We start from the raw sequence: 7,804 nt of genomic DNA, 5'->3' as shown, positions 1-7,804 counted from the left end.
TATTTTCTGCTTCTGGCGTTGACTTCTAAGGCCTTGACTATTTGATCTGGTGGAGCAACTCCCTAGAGTGAAGCCTAGAATGCCCGGAACGTAGAAATAACCATAACTTTCACATTGCTAGCAATTAGTCGTTTTATGCGAAGGAACAGCTGTTGTATTTATATTGTATTTTATGATTCTGGCGTTGACTTCTAAGGCGCTAGCTATTCGATCTGGTGGAGCAACGCACTAGAGTGAAGCCTAGCTTGCTCGGAATGCAGAAATGTCCATAACTTTCACACTGGTTGCAATTATTCGTTTTATACGATGGAAAAGCTGTTGTATTTATATTGTATTTAATGCTTCTGGCGTTGACTTCTTAGGGCCTAACTATTCGATCCGGTGGAGCAACGCCCTAGAGTGAAGGCTAGGGTGCCCGGAACGTAGAAACGACCATTACTTTCACACTGTTTGCAATTATTCCGCTTATACGATGGAAAAACTGTTGCATCTTTATTGTGTTTTATGCTTCCGGCGTTGACTTGTAAGGCCCTATCTATTTGATCTGGTAGAGCAACGCCCTAGAGTTAAGCCCAGGTTGCTCGGAATGTGGAAATGTCCATAATTTTCACACTGGATGCAATTATTCGTTTTATGCGATGGAAAAGCTGTTGTATTTATATTGTATTTTATGCTCTAGGCGTTGACTTCGTAGGCCCTAACTATTCGATCTGGTGGAGCAACGCCCTAGAGTGAAGCCTAGGTTGCCCGGAAGGTAGAAATGACCATTACTTTCACACTGGTTGCTATTATCCGTTTTATACAATGGAAAAACTGTTGTATTTATGGTGTATTTTATGCTTCTGGCGCTGACTTCTAAGGTCGTAACTATTAGATGTGGTGGAGCAACGCGCTAGAGTCAAGCCTAGGTTGCCCGGAACGTAGATATGACCATAACTTTCACAGTGGTTGCAATTATTCATGCTATACGGTAGAAATACTGTTGCAATTTTATTGTATTTTCTGCTTCTGGCTTTGACTTCTAAGGCCTTAACTATTTGATCTGGTGGAGCAACTCCCTAGAGTGAAGCCTATGTTGCCCGGAACGTAGAAATGACCATCACTTTCACATTGATAGCAATTATTCGTTTTATTCAATGGTACAACTGTTGCATTTATATTGTAGTTTATGCTTCTGGCGTTGACTTCTTAGGCTCTAACTATTCGATTTGGTGGACCAACGCCCTAGAGTGAAGCCTAGGTTGCCCGGAACGTAGAAATGACCATTACTTTCACACTGTTTGCAAATATACATTATATACGATGGAGAAGCTGTTGTATTCATATTGTATTTTATGCTCCTGGCGTTGACTTCTTAGGCCCTAACTATTTGATCTGGTGGAGCACCGCCCTAGAGTGAAGCCTAGGTTGCCCGGATCGTAGGACATACCATTACCTTCACACAGGTTGCAATTATTCCTGTTATACGATGGAAAAACTGTTGCATCTTTATTGTATTTTATGCTCCTGGCGTTGACTTCTACGGCCCTAACTATTCGGTCTGGTGGAGCAACGCCCTAGAGTGAAGCCTAGGTTGCTCGGAATGTAGAAATGTCCATAACTTTCACTCTGGTTGCAATTATTCGATTTATACGATGGAAAAGCTGTTGTATTTATATTGTATTTCATGCTTCTGGCGTTGACTTCTAAGGCGCTAACTATTCGATCTGGTGGAGCAACGCCCTAGAGTGAAGCCTAGGTTGCTCAAAATGTAGAAATGTCCATAACTTTCACACTGGTTGCAATTATTCGTTTTATACGATGGGAAAACTGTTGTGTTTATTTTGTATTTTATGCTTCTGGCGCTGACTTCTTAAGCCCTGTCTATTGGATCTGGTGGACCAGCGCGCTAGAGTGAAGACTAGGTTGCCCGGAACGTAGAAATGACCATTACCTCCAAACTACTTGCAATTATTCATTTTATATAGTGGAAAAACTGTTATATTTGTATTGTATTTTATGCTTCTGACGTTGGATTCTAAGGCCCTAGCTATTCGAAGTGGTGGTGCAACGTCCTAGAGCGAAACATAGGTTGCCCGGAACGTAGAAATGACCATTACCTTCACACTGTTTGCAAATATGCATTATATACGATTTAAAAGCTGTTGTATTTATATTGTATTTTATGCTTCTGGCGCTGACTTCTTAGGCCCTACCTATTTGATCTGGTGGAGCACCGCCCTAGAGTGAAGCCTAGGTAGCCCGGAACGTAGAAACGACCATTACTTCCAAACTGTTTGCAATCATTCATTTTATACATTTGAAAGACTGTTGTATGTATATTGTATTTTATGCTTCTGGCGTTGTCTCCTACTGCCCTAACTGTTCGACGTGGTGGAGCACCGCTCTACAGCGAAACCTAGGTTGCCCGGAACGTAGAAATGACCATTACTTTCACACTGGTTGCAATTATTCCTGTTATACGATGGAAAAACTGTTGCACCTTTATTGTATTTTATGCTTCTGGCGTTGACTTGTAAGGCCCTAACTATTCGATCTGGTGGAGCAACGCCCTAGAGTGAAGCCCAGGTTGCCCGGATCGTAGGACATACCATTACCTTCACACTGGTTGCAATTATTCCTGTTATACGATGGAGAAGCTGTTGTATTTTTAATGTGTTTTATGCTTCCTGCGTTTACTTCTAAGGCCCTAACTATTCGGTCTGGTGGAGCAACACCCTAGAGTGAAGCCTAGGTTGCTCGGAATGTAGATGTGTCCATAACTTTCACACTGGTTTCAATTAATCGTTTTATACGATGGAAAAGCTGTTGTATTTATATTGTATTTCATGCTTCTGGCGTTGACTTCTAAGGCCCTAACTACTCGATCTGGTGGAGCAACGCCCTAGAGTGAAGCCTAGCTTGCTCGGGATGTAGAAATGTCCATTACTTTCACACTGTTTGCAAATATACATTCTATACGATGTAAAAGCTGTTGTATTTATATTGTATTTTATGCTTCTGGCGTCGACTTCTAAGGCCGTAGCTATTAGACGTGGTGCAGCAACGCCCTAGGGTGACGCCTAGGTTGCCCGGAGCGTAGAAATGACCATCACTTTCACTCTGTTTGCAATTGTTGATTTTATATGACGGAAAGCTGTTGTAGTTATATTGTATTCTATGTATCGGGCGTCGACTTCTATTGCCCTACCTATTCGATCTGGTGGAACAACGCCCTAGAGAGAAGCCTAGGTTGCCCGGAACGTAGAAATGACCATTACTTTCACACTGTTTGCAAATATACATTATATACGATGGAAAAGCTGTTGTATTTATATTGTATTTTATGCTTCTGGCGTTGACTTCTAAGGCCGTAGCTATTCGATGTGGTGGAGCACCGCCCTAGAGTGAAGCCCAGGTTGCCCGGAACGTAGAAATTACCATTACCTCCAAACTGTTTGCAATTATTTGTTCTATACGATGGAAATGCTGTTGTATTTATATTGTATTTTCTGCTTCTGGCGTTGACTTCTAAGGCCTTAACTATTTGATCTGGTGGAGCAACGGTCTAGAGCGAAACGTAGGCTGCCCGGAACGTGGAAATGACCATTACTTTCACACTGGTTACAATTATTCGTTTTACTCGATGGAAAAACTGTTGTATTTGTTTTCTATTTGGTGCTTCTGCCGTTGACTTCTTAGGCCCTAGCTATTGGATCTGGCGGACGAACGCCCTAGAGTGAAGCCTAGGTGGCCCGGAACGTAGAACTGACCATATCTTTCAGACTTGTTGCAATTATTCCTGTTATGTGATGGAAAAACTGTTGTATTTATATTGTATTTCTGCTTCTGGCGTTGACTTCTAAGGCCTTAACTATTTGATCCGGTGGAGCAACGCCCTAGAGTGAAGCCTAGGTTGCCCGGAACGTAGAAATAACCATAACTTTCACATTGGTAGCAATTAGTCGTTTTATGCGAAGGAACAGCTGTTGTATTTATATTGTATTTTATGATTCTGGCGTTGACTTCTAAGTCGCTAACTATTCGATCTGGTGGAGCAACGCACTAGAGTGAAGCCTAGCTTGCTCGGAATGCAGAAATGTCCATAACTTTCACACTGGTTGCAATTATTCGTTTTATACGATGGAAAAGCTGTTGTATTTATATTGTATTTAATGCTTCTGGCGTTGACTTCTAAGGCCGTAGCTATTAGATGTGGTGGAGCAACGCCCTAGAGTGACGCCTAGGTTGCACGTAACGTAGAAATGACCATCATCTTCACTCTGGTTGCAATTATTCCTGTTATACAATTGAAAAACTGCTGCATTTTTATTGCATTTTATGCATCGGGCGTTGACTTCTAAGCCCGTAGCTATTCGATGTGGTGGAGCAACGCCACAGAGTGAAGCCTAGGTTGCCCGTGACGTAGAAATGACCATCAGTTTCACATTGATAGCAATTATTCCTGTTATACGATGGAAAAGCTGTTGTATTTATATTGTATTTTATGCTTCTGGCGTCGACTTCTAAGGCCGTAGCTATTAGATGTGGTGCAGCAACGCCCTAGGGTGACGCCTAGGTTGCCCGGAGCGTAGAAATGACCATCACTTTCACTCTGTTTGCAATTGTTCATTTTATATGACGGAAAGCTGTTGTAGTTATATTGTATTTTATGTATCGGGCGTTGACTTCTATTGCCCTACCTATTCGACCTGGTGTAGCAACGCCCTAGGGTGAAGCCTAGGTTGCCCGGAATGTAGAAATGTCCATTACTTTCACACTGGTTGCTATTATTCGTTTTACACAATGGAAAAACTGTTGTATTTATGGTGCATTTTATGCTTCTGGCGTTGACTTCTAAGGTCGTAACTATTAGATGTGGTGGAGCGACGCCCTAGAGTCAAGCCTAGGTTGCCCGGAACGTAGATATGACCATAACTTTCACCGTGGTTGCAATTATTCATCGTATACGGTAGAAATACTGTTGCAATTTTATTGTATTTTCTGCTTCTGGCTTTGACTTCTAAGGTCCTAGCTGTTCCGTCTGGTGGGGCAACGTCCAAGAGTGAAGCCTATCTAGCTCGGAACGTAGAAATGACCATCACTTTCACATTGATAGCAATTATTCGTTTTATTCAATGGTACAACTGTTGTATTTATATTGTGTTTTATGCTTCTGGCGTTGACTTCTAAGGCGCTAACTATTCGATCTGGTGGAGCAACGCACTAGAGTGAAGCCTAGCTTGCTCGGAATGCAGAAATGTCCATAACTTTCACACTGGTTGCAATTATTCGTTTTATACGATGGAAAAGCTGTTGTATTTATATTGTATTTAATGCTTCTGGCGTTGACTTCTTAGGGCCTAACTATTCGATCCGGTGGAGCAACGCCCTAGAGTGAAGGCTATGTTGCCCGGAACGTAGAAACGACCATTACTTTCACACTGTTTGCAATTATTCCTCTTATACGATGGAAAAACTGTTGCATCTTTATTGTGTTTTATGCTTCCGGCGTTGACTTGTAAGGCCCTATCTATTTGATCTGGTAGAGCAACGCCCTAGAGTTAAGCCCAGGTTGCTCGGAATGTGGAAATGTCCATAATTTTCACACTGGTTGCAATTATTCGTTTTATGCGATGGAAAAGCTGTTGTATTTATATTGTATTTTATGCTCTAGGCGTTGACTTCGTAGGCCCTAACTATTCGATCTGGTGGAGCAACGCCCTAGAGTGAAGCCTAGGTTGCCCGGAAGGTAGAAATGACCATTACTTTCACACTGGTTGCTATTATCCGTTTTATACAATGGAAAAACTGTTGTATTTATGGTGTATTTTATGCTTCTGGCGTTGACTTCTAAGCCCGTAGCTATTCGATGTGGTGGAGCAACGCGCTAGAGTCAAGCCTAGGTTGCCCGGAACGTAGATATGACCATAACTTTCACAGTGGTTGCAATTATTCATGCTATACGGTAGAAATACTGTTGCAATTTTATTGTATTTTCTGCTTCTGGCTTTGACTTCTAAGGCCTTAACTATTTGATCTGGTGGAGCAACTCCCTAGAGTGAAGCCTATGTTGCCCGGAACGTAGAAATGACCATCACTTTCACATTGATAGCAATTATTCGTTTTATTCAATGGTACAACTGTTGTATTTATATTGTATTTTATGCTTCTGGCGTTGACTTCTTAGGCTCTAACTATTCGATTTGGTGGACCAACGCCCTAGAGTGATGCCTAGGTTGCCCGGAACGTAGAAACGACCATTACTTCCACACCGTTTGCAATTACTCATTCAATACGATGGAAAAACTGCTGCATTTTTATTGCGTTTTATGCTTCGGGCGTTGACTTCTAAGCCCGTAGCTATTCGATGTGGTGAAGCAACGCCCTATAGTGAAGCCTAGGTTGCCCGGAACGTAGAAATGACAATTACTTTCGCACTGGTTGCGTTATTCCTCTTATACGATGGAAAAACCGTTGCATCTTTATTGTATTTTATTCTTCCGGCGTTGACTTGTAAGGCCCTGTCTATTTGATCTGGTAGAGCAACGCCCTGGAGTGAAGCCTAGGTTGCTCGGAATGTAGAAATGACCATAATTTTCACACTGGTTGCAATTATTCGTTTTATACGATGGAAATGCTGTTGTATTTATATTGTATTTTCTGCTTCTGGCGTTGACTTCTAAGGCCTTAACTATTTGATCTGGTGGAGCAACTCCCTAGCGTGAAGCCTAGAATGCCCGGAACGTAGAAATAACCATAACTTTCACATTGATAGCAATTATTCGTTTTATTCAATGGTACAACTGTTGTATTTATATTGTATTTTGTGCTTCTGGCGTTGACTTCTTAGGCTCTAACTATTCGATTTGGTGGACCAACGCCCTAGAGTGAAGCCTAGGTTGCCCGGAACGTAGAAATGACCATTACTTTCACACTGTTTGCAAATATACATTATATACGATGGAGAAGCTGTTGTATTCATATTGTATTTTATGCTCCTGGCGTTGACTTCTTAGGCCCTAACTATTTGATCTGGTGGAGCACCGCCCTAGAGTGAAGCCTAGGTTGCCCGGATCGTAGGACATACCATTACCTTCACACAGGTTGCAATTATTCCTGTTATACGATGGAAAAACTGTTGCATCTTTATTGTATTTTATGCTCCTGGCGTTGACTTCTACGGCCCTAACTATTCGGTCTGGTGGAGCAACGCCCTAGAGTGAAGCCTAGGTTGCTCGGAATGTAGAAATGTCCATAACTTTCACTCTGGTTGCAATTATTCGATTTATACGATGGAAAAGCTGTTGTATTTATATTGTATTTCATGCTTCTGGCGTTGACTTCTAAGGCGCTAACTATTCGATCTGGTGGAGCAACGCCCTAGAGTGAAGCCTAGGTTGCTCAAAATGTAGAAATGTCCATAACTTTCACACTGGTTGCAATTATTCGTTTTATACGATGGGAAAACTGTTGTGTTTATTTTGTATTTTATGCTTCTGGCGCTGACTTCTTAAGCCCTGTCTATTGGATCTGGTGGACCAGCGCGCTAGAGTGAAGACTAGGTTGCCCGGAACGTAGAAATGACCATTACCTCCAAACTACTTGCAATTATTCATTTTATATAGTGGAAAAACTGTTATATTTATATTGTATTTTATGCTTCTGACGTTGGATTCTAAGGCCCTAGCTATTCGAAGTGGTGGTGCAACGTCCTAGAGCGAAACATAGGTTGCCCGGAACGTAGAAATGACCATTACCTTCACACTGTTTGCAAATATGCATTATATACGATTTAAAAGCTGTTGTATTTATATTGTATTTT

The sequence above is a fragment of the Calliopsis andreniformis genome, unplaced genomic scaffold, assembly GCF_051401765.1.
Source record: "Calliopsis andreniformis isolate RMS-2024a unplaced genomic scaffold, iyCalAndr_principal scaffold0004, whole genome shotgun sequence".
NCBI lineage: Eukaryota > Metazoa > Arthropoda > Insecta > Hymenoptera > Andrenidae > Calliopsis > Calliopsis andreniformis.
The sequence above is the reverse complement of the archived record's forward strand: the minus strand, read 5'-3'. Positions refer to the sequence as shown.